The 12,712-nt window shown below is 38.1% G+C and overlaps 1 protein-coding gene across 5 annotated transcripts in view; it reads right to left on the bottom strand.

The window, feature by feature from the left end:
* The window catches only part of IGSF11 (immunoglobulin superfamily member 11), a 189,113-nt gene that overhangs the window by 7,112 nt on the left and 169,289 nt on the right, over nt 1-12,712 (bottom strand). The gene's annotated exons all lie outside the window — the stretch shown is intronic.

Raw genomic sequence — 12,712 nt, 5'->3', positions numbered from 1 at the left:
CCTCAATCTGTCACTTCACTTGGCCTGCTCTGGAGCAGAGTAATTTGTTGAAATGAAGTTAGAGAATAAATATTCTTTAGATCTTCTTTGTTTTAAAGAATAGGGGAAGTTCAACAGTGTGGAACTGCAGTTTGGAAAGCAACAAATTGCATCACACCCCAGTTCACAGCAATACTGTATCCCACACAAGCTGTGTACCTGGACCAGAAGCCCTACAGAATTTAGAGAGAAATAAATATAAGTGCACATTTCCACTTCCATCCTTTCTCCTTAGCTCCAGAACCACTTCTCTGCTGCCTAGTAGACGGTGCACTGGCTAAGAACATGTGTTCTAGACTCAGGCAGCCTGGGGCGGAACCTGCTCTACCACCTGCTAGCTAGGTGGTCATGAATGTGCTACCTCTTCTGCATCTATGTTTTTGATTCCTCATGTGTGACATGGAACTGCCAACATGCTTCTACATCACAGGCTACTGTGAGGACTGAGTGAGATAATGCATAGTGCCTGGCAAGGCTTCCATGTTGGAATTCCCTCTTGGCATCACTTGGGAAATTTGTATCTTTTTCAGATTCATAAGAAAAATCAAGAAATTGGGAAAATGTTGAATGTCTCCAAATTCCAATAAATATTAATACTTAGGCTTTGAGGTTGAGAGATCAGACTTCCAAAATCAAATTACTCTATATTTTATATGATTTATGCATTTTTATAATAATAATGCATGATCATAATAATAAACAGTGAGTCATCTCTTATATAAAAATTTCAGAAGTACTCTGTAGAAGAAAATAATGAATACATGGTTTATTGTTATTTGAACCAATATATTATAACATACTATATGTTTCAAAAATATGTAAAAAATTATCTCAACCAGATACAAACATTTGATGATAAAAAATAGTAAAAATGGGAACATTAACACAAAATAAATGCCAAAATAAAACCTATTTTAAAATTCAAAGATAATATCACAAATACTTAATTTTTTTTTTTTTTTTTTTTGCGGTATGCAGGCCTCTCTCACTGTTGTGGCCTCTCCCGTTGCGGAGCACAGGCTCCGGACGCGCAGGCTCAGAGGCCATGGCTCACGGGCCTAGCTGCTCCACGGCACGTGGGATCCTCCCGGACCGGGGCACAAACCCATGTCCCCTGCATCGGCAGGTGGACTCTCAACCACTGCGCCACCAGGGAAGCCCACAAATACTTAATATTTAAACTCTGTCATTCTAAAAGAAAATTTAAAAACACTATACAGCATTAAGTATCCAACAGTCTTGATCTTTGTTTCATGCCAAATTTTCCAGACATGGAAAGAAAATTTTATTTCCTTTCTGTGTTGATGTTGGTTGAATTAGGATGGAGATGGACAGAGGAGACAGAGAGAACCTGTCCCCATTAAGAGAACATCCTAAGCACCTCTGACGCACACGTGAAGACACACACTGCTTCATATTAGTTCATCTCCTTTATTTAACAGTGAAAATACTCTGCCTTTTTGCCCTGATTTTCATTTTGTCATTGAAATAGGTATTACTTTTGCCAATTCAGATTTTAAATCCATTTCTGATTTCATGTCAGTGTATTCTACAGCAACATTTCCATCTACTTCTCTTTGCATTTCTGCTATTATTTTCAAAGAACTGTAATCTACAGCAAATACTCAAACACTAGAAAACACCAGTGGACATTACTGGGCAATATTTGAATAATGCAAGATTTATATCTCCTTGGTATTAATAACACTGCATAGAATCACACATCAAAATACTAAGCTAAGGATTTATTTTACTTTTAAATCTGTTATTTATTGGAATACCACTCATGGCATTTGTATAAAATATAATGGCTCATCACTGGCAACAGACGGGCCAGGAACACACACTTACAACATGGCAACAGCTACAATTAAGACTAACTGATTAGCTTGTGACTACTTTTCTCCTACATATTTCGGTCTAGGTTCCCAGAAATGCTGACTCTGAGCAGTCTTGCTTTTAACTTGACATCAGTAGATTCTTTCAGATCAAGATGTCTCTATGTTGATTGTTAAGATTTAATTATCAAAGGAGAATGGTGCTTAGTGCTCAAGAAACATCACCTGTTACCATTATCATTATTTCAGTCCCCATCTAGAGGTCTCAGAGGACCACTACCTCACTGCTTCCCTCAAGCAAAACTCTAAGTATATCTTCTCTGAGTTAATAGTTACTGTTCATTCAATAGCTTAAGACAGAAATCTCAGTTAACTTTGACTCTTCTCTGAGTCCCAGTGTATCATCAAGCTCCATGTCTTGTTGATTTCTGCCTTCCATCTTTCTCGAATCCCACCCTGCCTCTATCCATTCTCCATCCTGATGAGCAGGTCCTTAGTTCAGGCCCTCTTCATTTCTTTTTTTTTTTTTTTTTTGCGGTACGCAGGCCTCTCACTGCTGTGGCCTCTCCTGTTGCAGAGCACAGGCTCCGGACGCGCAGGCTCAGCGGCCATGGCTCACGGGCCCAGCCGCTCTGCGGCACGTGGGATCCTCCCGGACCGGGGCACGAACCCGTGTCCCCTGCATCGGTAGGCGGACCCTCAACCACTGCGCCACCAGGGAAGCCCCCTCCTCAGTTCTTGATGGAGCTATGATCAAAGCCTCCCATCTGTGACCTGGCTGCCAATCTCTCATCCTGTTTGCTGAGGCTGTTTCTAAAATGCAGATCTAGGTATCTTCTCTGGCTTTATAAAAAGGCCAGTCAATATCCACAGTCTCAAGGACAACACCCAAATTCTTTGAATGCTATACAATGACTTTCACAATCTGGACCTGAACTTGCCAACCTCCTCTCTGGTCAAACCTTCATGAATCTTTATGTCAGGTCATGAATCTTTATTCACGATCAAAGGTCAAACCTTTGTGAATCTTTAATCATAATTCTTCTCACTTTAAAATGTCAAAATTTTTAGTGTGTGTGGGATCAAGATGGTAGAGTAGGAGGACTGGGCTCATCTCCCTCATGAATACATCAAAGCTGCAACTATACAGAGAACAAATCTCACTGAAATCAACCTGGGGACCAGCAGGATGGCTCTTCTGCAACCAAGGCTGTAAAGGAAGATCCACACAGAGTCTGGTAGTAAGGGAGGAGAAGCGATCTGGTTGGGACCCCCACCTCTGGAGGGGGACACAGAAGAGGAGGGGATATCACAGGCTCGAGGATGCTCCCTGGGGAGCGAGGGGTCTGAGCCACATATTAGGCAGCCCAGCCCTGGGGTCCAGCACTAGGAAGACAAGCCCCCTTGGTGGTCTGAAAACCAACGTGGCTTACTGGAGGGCTGTAAGAAACCAAGACTACACTCTTGAAGAGTACATGCACAGACCTGCTTGCTGCCAGTCGCAGCACAGAAGCAGCAGACTGGAAACTGTGTGGAGCTCTGCCCAGCCTGCCAGGACCACGCTGGCATGCCCCCATCCGGCAATGGCAACCTGCTCCAGCCGCTCTTGTTCCAAATCTGCTCTCCACTAAGGTGGAGGCTGCTGTTGCCAACAAGTGTGCACACACTTTGAGAGAAGAGAACTTGGTCTGACCCCAGCCCTGCCTCTGACCAGAGCAAAGGCAGCCATGGCCAGTGCACGCTTTGGTGCACACTCTCAGAAGGGTGAATGGCTAACTCCAGGGCAGAAACAGCCATCCCCTGAGCACGTGTCTCTGCACATACTGGGGAGGGAGCCAGCCCAGCAGTGTGGAACCAACCCCTCTGGCCCCGACCTAGCCTCTAACCCAGGTGCACACACTGGGGAAAAAGTGAAAGCAGCATAGAAGTACAACCCCAAATCCTCAGGTCCTGGCCATACCCCAAACCAAGGTTCAGAATGTCATCACACCTGGGAGAAATCCAATTCCCTCAGAGGTCCTGCTCCAACCCCTATGTCCCCAATCCCACCCCCTGATAGGGTGGTGATGGCCACTGAGCACAGGAGAAGCTCCAACTCACACCTGGCTCCAGCTCTAGCCCCTCCATCTCCAGCCCTACCACTCCTCAAGGTGGTAGCTGCCAGCACACCCCAGGTGAAGACACAGCCCATGCCCATTTCAGATCCAGTTCTCCCACCAAAGCCCCTGGGCACATGCAGACTGCATAGGGACATTCCCACACAAGGACACACCTTCAAGACTGGGAAAGGTAACTGGTTCACCTAATTTCACAGAGTCAGAGCAAGTTAAACAAAATAAGAAGAGGAAGGAATATGTTTCAAACAAAAAACAAAAACAAAAAACCTTGACAAAACCCTAATAAAACAGAGATAAGTAATTTACCTGATAAACAGTTTGAAGCAATGGTAATGAGAATAACAACTGAACTTGGGAAAATAATACATGAACACAGTGAGAACTTTAATAGAGAACTAGAAAACATAAAAAAGAACCAGACACAGCAGAAGAATATAGTAAGTGAAATGAAAAATACAGTAGAGGGAATTAACAGCAGATAAAGTGATACAGAAGAATGCACAAGTGATCTGAAAGATAGAATAATGGAAATCACCCAATCAGAACAGCAAAAAGAAAAACAGATCTAAAAAATGAGAATAGTTTAAAGGACCTCGAGGACAACATAAGTGTACTAACATTTGCATTATAGGAGTCCTAGAAAGAGAAGAGAGAGAGAGAAAGAAGTAGAAAATCTATTCGATGAAATTATGGTTGAAAACTTCCTGAACTTGAAAAAGGAAACAGATATACAGGTCCAGGAAGCACAGAGAGTCCCAAACAAGATGAACCCAAAGAGACTCACACCAAGAATTAAAATGGCAAAAGTTAAAGATAAAGAGAGAATTTTAAAAGCAGCAAGAGAAAAACCAAGAGTCACATACAAGGGAACCAATATAAAGCTATCAGCTGATTTTTCTGCAGAAACTTTGCAGGCCAGAAGGGAGCGGCATGATATATTCAAAGTGCTGAAAGGGAGAAAACCTACAACCTAGGACACTCTACCCTGCAAGATTATCATTTACAATTGAAGGAGAGATACAAAGCTCCTCAAACAAGCAAAAACTGAGAGATCATCAATACTAAGCTGACCTTACAAGAAGCATTAGAGGGTCTTCTTTAAGTAAAAAAGGCTACAACAAGAAATAAGAAATTATAGGAAGGGAAAAATCCCACTAGTAAAAGCAAATATATAGGAAAGGCTGAGAATCAACCAGTTAAGCAAGTGAGCACAAAGGTTAAAAGACAAAAATTGTAAAGTCAACTTTAACTACAATAAACAGTTAAGGGATTGACACAAAGATATAAAATATGACATCAAAGACAGAAAATGTGGGGGAGAGGAATAAAAATGTAGTACTTTTAGAATGTGCTTAAACTTAAGTGACTATCAGTTTAAAACAAGCAAATATAATTATAGGTCAACATATATGAACTCCACGGTAAGAGCAAATCAAAAACCTACAACAGGTACACAAAAACTACAGAGAAAGAAATACAAACATAACACTAAAGAAAATCACCAAACCACAAGGGAAGAGACTAAAAGAAGAAGAACAGGGAAGAACTACAAAAACAACCAGAAAACAAATAATAAAATGGCAATAAGTACTTACCTATCAATAAGCACTTTAAATGTCAATGGACTAAATGCGCCAGTCAAAAGACATAGGGTGACTGATCAGATAAAACAAACAAGACCCATCTATATGCTGCCTACAAGAGACTCACAGTGCTAAAACCCACATAGACTAAAAGTGGGAGAAAGGAAAAAGATATTCCATGCAAATGGAAACAATAAGAAAGCTGGGGTAGCAACACTCATATCAGACAAAGTAGACTTTAAAATAAAGTCTATAAAAAAAGATAAAAAGGTCATTATATAAAGAAGAGGATATAAAATTCATTAACATATATGCACATAATATAGGAACACCAAAATATATAAAGCAAATGTTAATAGATATAAAGGAAGAAATTGACAATAATACAATAATAGTAAGGGACATTAACACCTCACTTACATCAATGGATAGATCATCCAGACAGAAAATCAATAAAGAAACAGTGGCCTTAAATGACACAGTAGACCAGATGGACTTAATAGATATCTATAGGACATTACATACAAAACAAAAGAATGCATATTCTTTTCAAATGCACATGGAATGTTCTCTAGGATAGATCAATTATTAGGCCACAAAACAAGTCTCAACAAAATTAAGAGGGATATAAATTATATCAAACATATTTTCCAACCATAATTGTATGAAACTAGAAATCAATTATAGGAAGAAAAATAGGAGAAACACAAATACATAGAGACTAAACAACATGTTACCAAAAAACTAATGGGTCAATGAAGAAATCAAAGAGGAAATCAGAAAATACCTTGAGACAAATGAAAATAAAAACACAATTTTCCAAAATTTATGGGATGTAGCAAAAGCAGGTCTACTGGGGTAAGTTTATAGCAATACAGGCCTTCTTCAAGAAACAAGAAAAATCTCAAATAAACAACCTAACCTACCACCTAAAGAAATGAGAGGAAAAAAAAAACAAAGTCAGAAAAAGGAAGGAAAAGATCAGAGTGGAAATAAATAAAAGAGACCAAAAGAAAAGAAAAGATCAGTAAAACCAAGAGCTAGTTTTTCAAAAAGATAAGCAAAATTAATAAGCTTTTTGCCAGGCTCATTGAGAAAAAAAGAAAGAGGACACAAATAAGCAAAATAAGAAATGAAAGAGAATAAATTACAACTGATATCACAGAAATATAAACAATCATAAGAGAATACTATGAACAGTTATATGCCAACAAATTGGTCGAACTAGAAGAGATGGATAAATTCCTAGAAACATACAATCTTCCAAGATTGAATCAGGAAGAAATAGATAACCTGAACAAACTGATTACTAGTATTGAAAACGAATCAGTAATTAAAAAAAAAAAAAAAACCTCCCAACAAAGAAAAGTCCAGGACTAGATAGCTTCACAGGGGAATTCTACCAAACATATACAGAAGAGTTCATACCTATCCATCTTATACTATTCCAAAAATTAAAGAGGAAGGAACACTCCTAAATTCATTCTATGAGGCCACCGTCACCCTGATACCAAAACTAGATAACAATACTACCCTAAAAATTACAGGTCAATATTTCTGAAGAACAAAGATGCAAAAACCCTCAACAAAATATCAGCAAACCAAATTCAACAGTATATAAAAAGAATCATACACCTTGATCAAATGGGATTTATTCCAGGGATGCAAGGATGGTTCAGTATCCACAAATCAGTCAATGTGATATACCACATTAACAAAAGGAAGGATAAAAATCACATGATCATTTACATAGATGCAGAAAAAGCATCTGACGAAATTCAACACCCATTCATGACAAAAAACTCTCAACATAGTTGGTATAAAAGAACATATCTCAAAATAATAAAGGCCATTTATGACAAACCCACAGCTAACAACATACTCAATGGAGAAAACCTGAGAGTTTTTCCTCTAAAATCAGGAACAAGACAAGCATGTCCATTCTCGCTATTTCTATTTAACACAACATTGGAAGCCCTAACCACAGCAATCAGATAATAAAAATTTAAAAAGGGAAGAAGTAAAACTGTCACTATTTGCAGATGACACAATGCTATATATAGAAAGCCCTAAATTCTCCACCAAAAAACTATTAAAACTGATAAATGAATTTAATCAAGTTGCATGATATAATACCAATATACAGAGATCTGCTTCTTTTCTATACATCAATAATAAACTATCAGAAAGGGAACACAAGAAAGAATCCCATTTACAATCATATCAAAAAGAATAAAATACCTAGGAATAAATTTAACCAAGGAGATGAAAGGCCTATACTTAGAGAACTATAACACACTGATGAAGAAAACTGAAGATGATACAAAGATATGGAAAGATATCCTGTGTTCATGGATTGGAAGAACTAATATTGTTAAAATGTCCATACTACCCAAAGCAATCTACAGATTTAATGCAATCCCTATCAAAATACCCATGACATTTTTCACAGAACTAAAACAAATGATCCTAAGATTCATATGGAACTGCCAAAGACCCCTAATATCCAAAGCAATCTTCAGGGGGAAAAAAAAAAAACAAAGCTGGAGGTATAATCCTCCCTGACTTCAGAATATACTACAAAGCTACAGTAATCAAAACAGTATGTTACAAAAAACAGACACATAGATCAATGAAACAGAATAGAGAGTCCAGAAATAAATTCACGCACACACGGGTCAGTTAATCTACAAGAAAGGAGGCAAAAATATACAATGGGAAAAGTCAGTCTCTTCAATGAGTGGTGTTGGGAAAACTGAACAGCTACCTGTAAAAAGATGAAATTAGAACATTTTCTCACACCACATACAAAAATAAATTCAAAGTGGATTAAAGACTTAAATGTAAGATTGAAAACTATAAAACTCCTAGAAAAAAACATAGGCAATACACTCTTTCACATAAGTGTTACCAATATTTTTGGACCTGTTTCTTTAGGCAAGGGAAGCAAAAGCAATAATAAACAAATGGAATCTAATTAAGCTTAAAGGCTTTTACAAAGTGAAGGAAACCACATACAAAATGAAAAAAATAACCTACTGAATGGGAGAAGATATTTGAAAATGACATGTCTGGTAATGGATTAATATCCAAGATACATAAACAGTTCATACACCTCAATATCTAAAAAGCAAAGAACCTGGTTAAAAATTGGGCAGAAGACCTGACTAGACATTTTTCCAAAGAAGACATACAGATGGCCAACAGACATATGAAAATATGTTCAACATTGCTAGTCATCAGGGAAATGCAAATTGAAAGCATAACGAGCTATCACTTCACACTGTCAGAATTGCTACTGTAAAAAAGACAACAAATAATAAATGTTGGCAAGGATATAGAGAAAAGGGAACATACACTGTCAGTGGGAATGTAAATTTTTATACCCACTATGCATAACAGCATGGAGGTTTTTCAAAGAAACTGAAAATAGAACTTCCATATGATCCAGCAATTCCACTGCTGGGTATATATCCAAAGAAAATGAAAACATAAATTCAAAAAGATGTATGCAACCTAATGTTCATAGCAGCATTATTTACAATAGCCAAAATATGGAAGCAACCTAAATGTCCATCAACAGATGAAAGGATAAAGAAGATGTGGCGGGGGGAATACACACACACACACACACACACACACACACACACACACACAGGAATGCTCATCCATAAAAAAGATTGAAATTGTGCCATTTGCAACAACATGGATGGGCCTGGAGGGTATTGTTCAGTGAGGTAAGTCAGACAGAGAAAGACAAAACCTGTATGCTTTCACTTATATATGGAATCTAAAAAATAAAACAAATGAATGAACATAACAAAACAGACTCAGAGATACAGAGAACAAACTAGGGGTTAACAGTGGGGAAAGTGGTTGGTGGAGGGTCAAGGAAGGGGAAGGGAATTAAGAGGTACAAACTACAAGGTATAAAAAAAAATAAGATATAATGATGTAATGTATAACACAGGAAATATAGCCAATATTTTACAATAACTTTAAATGGAGTATAATCTATAAAAATATTGAATCACTATGTTGTATATCTGAAACTAATATAACATTGTAAATCAACTATACTTCAAAAAAAGGTCAAACTTTTATGCTTGTAAGATTTTGCATGCATGGTTCTCTCTATTGATAATAACCACTTTTACCTGGTAAAACATCTACTCATCCCTTAAGATCCTTTTCTTCTCAGGAATTTCATTCCCTATAAAGTCCTTCCTAACCTCTTCAGGGAGAATTAATACTTCTATCATTTTAACTTTATAGCACTATAAACACTTTTATAGCATTAAATACATAGCACTGTAGTTATCTCTTTATATTGGACTCCCCCATTAGACAGTGAACTCTAGAATGGAGATATATCTCTTTATTTTTATATTCCTTTACCTTCCCCAACACTCTACCCTAAAGCAGTTGCACAGAATAAGTGTTGTGTCTGTGTATGTGTACACACACACACACACACACACACACACACACACACACACACTAAAAGAATGGATGAATGTATTAACAAATGAATACAGTTATGATAATCGCTCATATTTAATTTTTTCAGAAGAGGGAGTAATGAACACTGCATAGGACTAGCTTCTTTATGTCTGAGGGCAAAACAAAGGGGAAATCTTATCTTTGGTCAGAATAACATCTCGATGAAGAAGAAATAAGCCCCTGTTTATTGGGCAAATTAAGTGGCTGAAGACTTTTCTGCTCCCCATGAGAGAAAAATGGACACACTCTCACTGGGAAGGGAAACAGAGTGGGAGTTCAAGAAGGAGAATCAAGATTCCTGAGGCTGCCCAGCCTGGCAGGAGAATGGGAGTGCTTTCTATCAGTGGACTTTGGGCAAACCTGGTATCCTCTCTGGGCCTCAGTCTCCTCCCTTGTAACACGATAGTCTTGGACTACAGTGATAGTTAAGATGTTCCATCTATGATCTCCATACCAGGTTCTGCACAGAGTTCTCAAGCAAGCAGGAGAGTTAATCATCCCTTTTCGCTGCACTAAATTATGAAAGGATAAGGACAACAGAAGATCTCTTAGGAACCATGAAGGAAAAATGCATAATTTATAAAGAACATTGAAATAAGCAGTAGAAGGTATGGGATAGGGTGTAAAAGAAAAAGCTGGGTAAATAAAAAACATAAAATATGGTATCAGAAATTAACTTAAGTATATCCATTATCAAAATTAATGTAAATGGACTCAATCAAAGGAAAAATGTTCTCAGATTGTAGACTGGAAACCAAACTAGATCCAGACATACTGTTTACAAGAGATACACCTAAAACATAAAGCATGGAAATCCAAAAGTAAATGAACCATAAAAGAGAAACATAACAGTAAGAATTAACCAAAGAAAGCCACTACAGGGGTTTTAATATCAGTTAAAATAACACAAAAATGCATATTAAGCATAGAGAATCAGTGAGATATAACAACCTATGAGCAACAGAGGCCCAGGATAGGTTAAAAAAAAGAAGGCACAATTGACAAATCCACAATCCTAATATGTGATTTTTAAACAAATCTCTCACATAAAATACTAGCTGAAACAAATAAAATATTGGTAAAGATATAAAGTATTTGAATAATATGATTAACAAATATAAATTTTAAGAAATATATATGTATACATACCCCCATTCTAGCACCTGTAAGTGGACAAAATAGCTCCTACTATTCTCTGCCTTGCTTACTCCATGCCAAACACACTGTCTTCTTTGTCCTAAAACAACTCTGTCTTATTCGTAGTGTTTCAGAGAACAGAAAAAGAGGAAGAACTGCCCAACTCTTTTTATCATCTGATACTAAAGCTCAACCAAGGATAACACAAGACAGAAAAATATGGGCCATTCTCACTTATGATCACAGATGAGAAAGTTCTATTAAAATATTAGCATATTGGGCTCCCCTGGCGGTGCAGTGGTTGAAAGTTCGCCTACCGATGCAGGGGACACAGGTTTGTGCCCCGGTCCGGGAAGATCCCACATGCCGCGGAGCGGCTGGGCCCGTGAGCCATGGCCGCTGAGCCTGCACGTCCGGAGCCTGTGCTCCACAACAGGAGAGGCCACAACAGTGAGAGGCCCGCGTACCGCAAAAAAAAAAAAAAATTGGCATACTGCGTATTAGCAATTTATTAAAAACTAATCACAAACAGACTTTATTCCAGAAATGCAAGGGTGTTTCAATGTTTGAAAAATCTATTAATTTAATTCACTTGTTGACATTTGGGGCTGGATAATTCTTTATTGTGGGGGCTGACCTGTGCATATACGATGTTCAGCAGCATCCCTGGCCTCTACCTACTAGCTGCCAGTAGCACCTTCCTCCCAGCTGTGACAACCGAAAATGTCTCCAGACACTGCCAAATTAAACTGTCCCTGGTTGAGAACCCACTGATGCAGAGGCTGATGAACTGTCTCATGCATTATGTTTCCACTTAATGGGACCTGGGCCAACTATACAGGCCTAATGAAACACTGCCCAGACTGCTATATTTTGCTTCAGATAATATCCATCAAACATAGTTTTCACTTATTTTAGAATTCAAAGTTTTATATACCAAAAGAACAATGCTAAATCCACTGTATTATTCCTCTGTATAAAATCAAAGTATACCTCCACAGGATGCTGGTTCTAAATTTACTCAATATCTAGTATCCACATGTAAACTATATGAGGACAACTTTTTGGTAACTTTTATTGCAACATAATTTTATTTTATTTTATTTTATTTATTTATTTTATTGCAGAGTGTCTAGTTTATTATGAAAGGGTTCTCCCAGTATGTACATAGGAACCCAAACTTCAGTTTATCCTGCCCACCCCCACCCCCCGCAAAGGCATATCAGCAACAACAGGGTTCCTTCATGGTACCTAGAAGAACTGCAGAACTGCTGGGGTGAAAACATCATCGATGCCCCCTGTGTTGTGTACTTTACACACTCTGAGGCAGTGTGATAAAGCTCTCAACATAGCAGCCTATCCAGGCAAGGTCATCCACCAAATGCATTCTCCCAGGACTAAGAGACAATCTCACTACACACGAAGATACTAAGACCCAAACTCCAAAAGCCAGAGCTAGGGTCCAGGGCACTGGTTCTTCTACAGCACCAGTAGG

The sequence above is a fragment of the Pseudorca crassidens genome, chromosome 5 (genome assembly GCF_039906515.1).
Source record: "Pseudorca crassidens isolate mPseCra1 chromosome 5, mPseCra1.hap1, whole genome shotgun sequence".
NCBI lineage: Eukaryota > Metazoa > Chordata > Mammalia > Artiodactyla > Delphinidae > Pseudorca > Pseudorca crassidens.
Note: the sequence above shows the minus strand (reverse complement) of the source record. Positions and strands in the feature narration are given on the sequence as shown.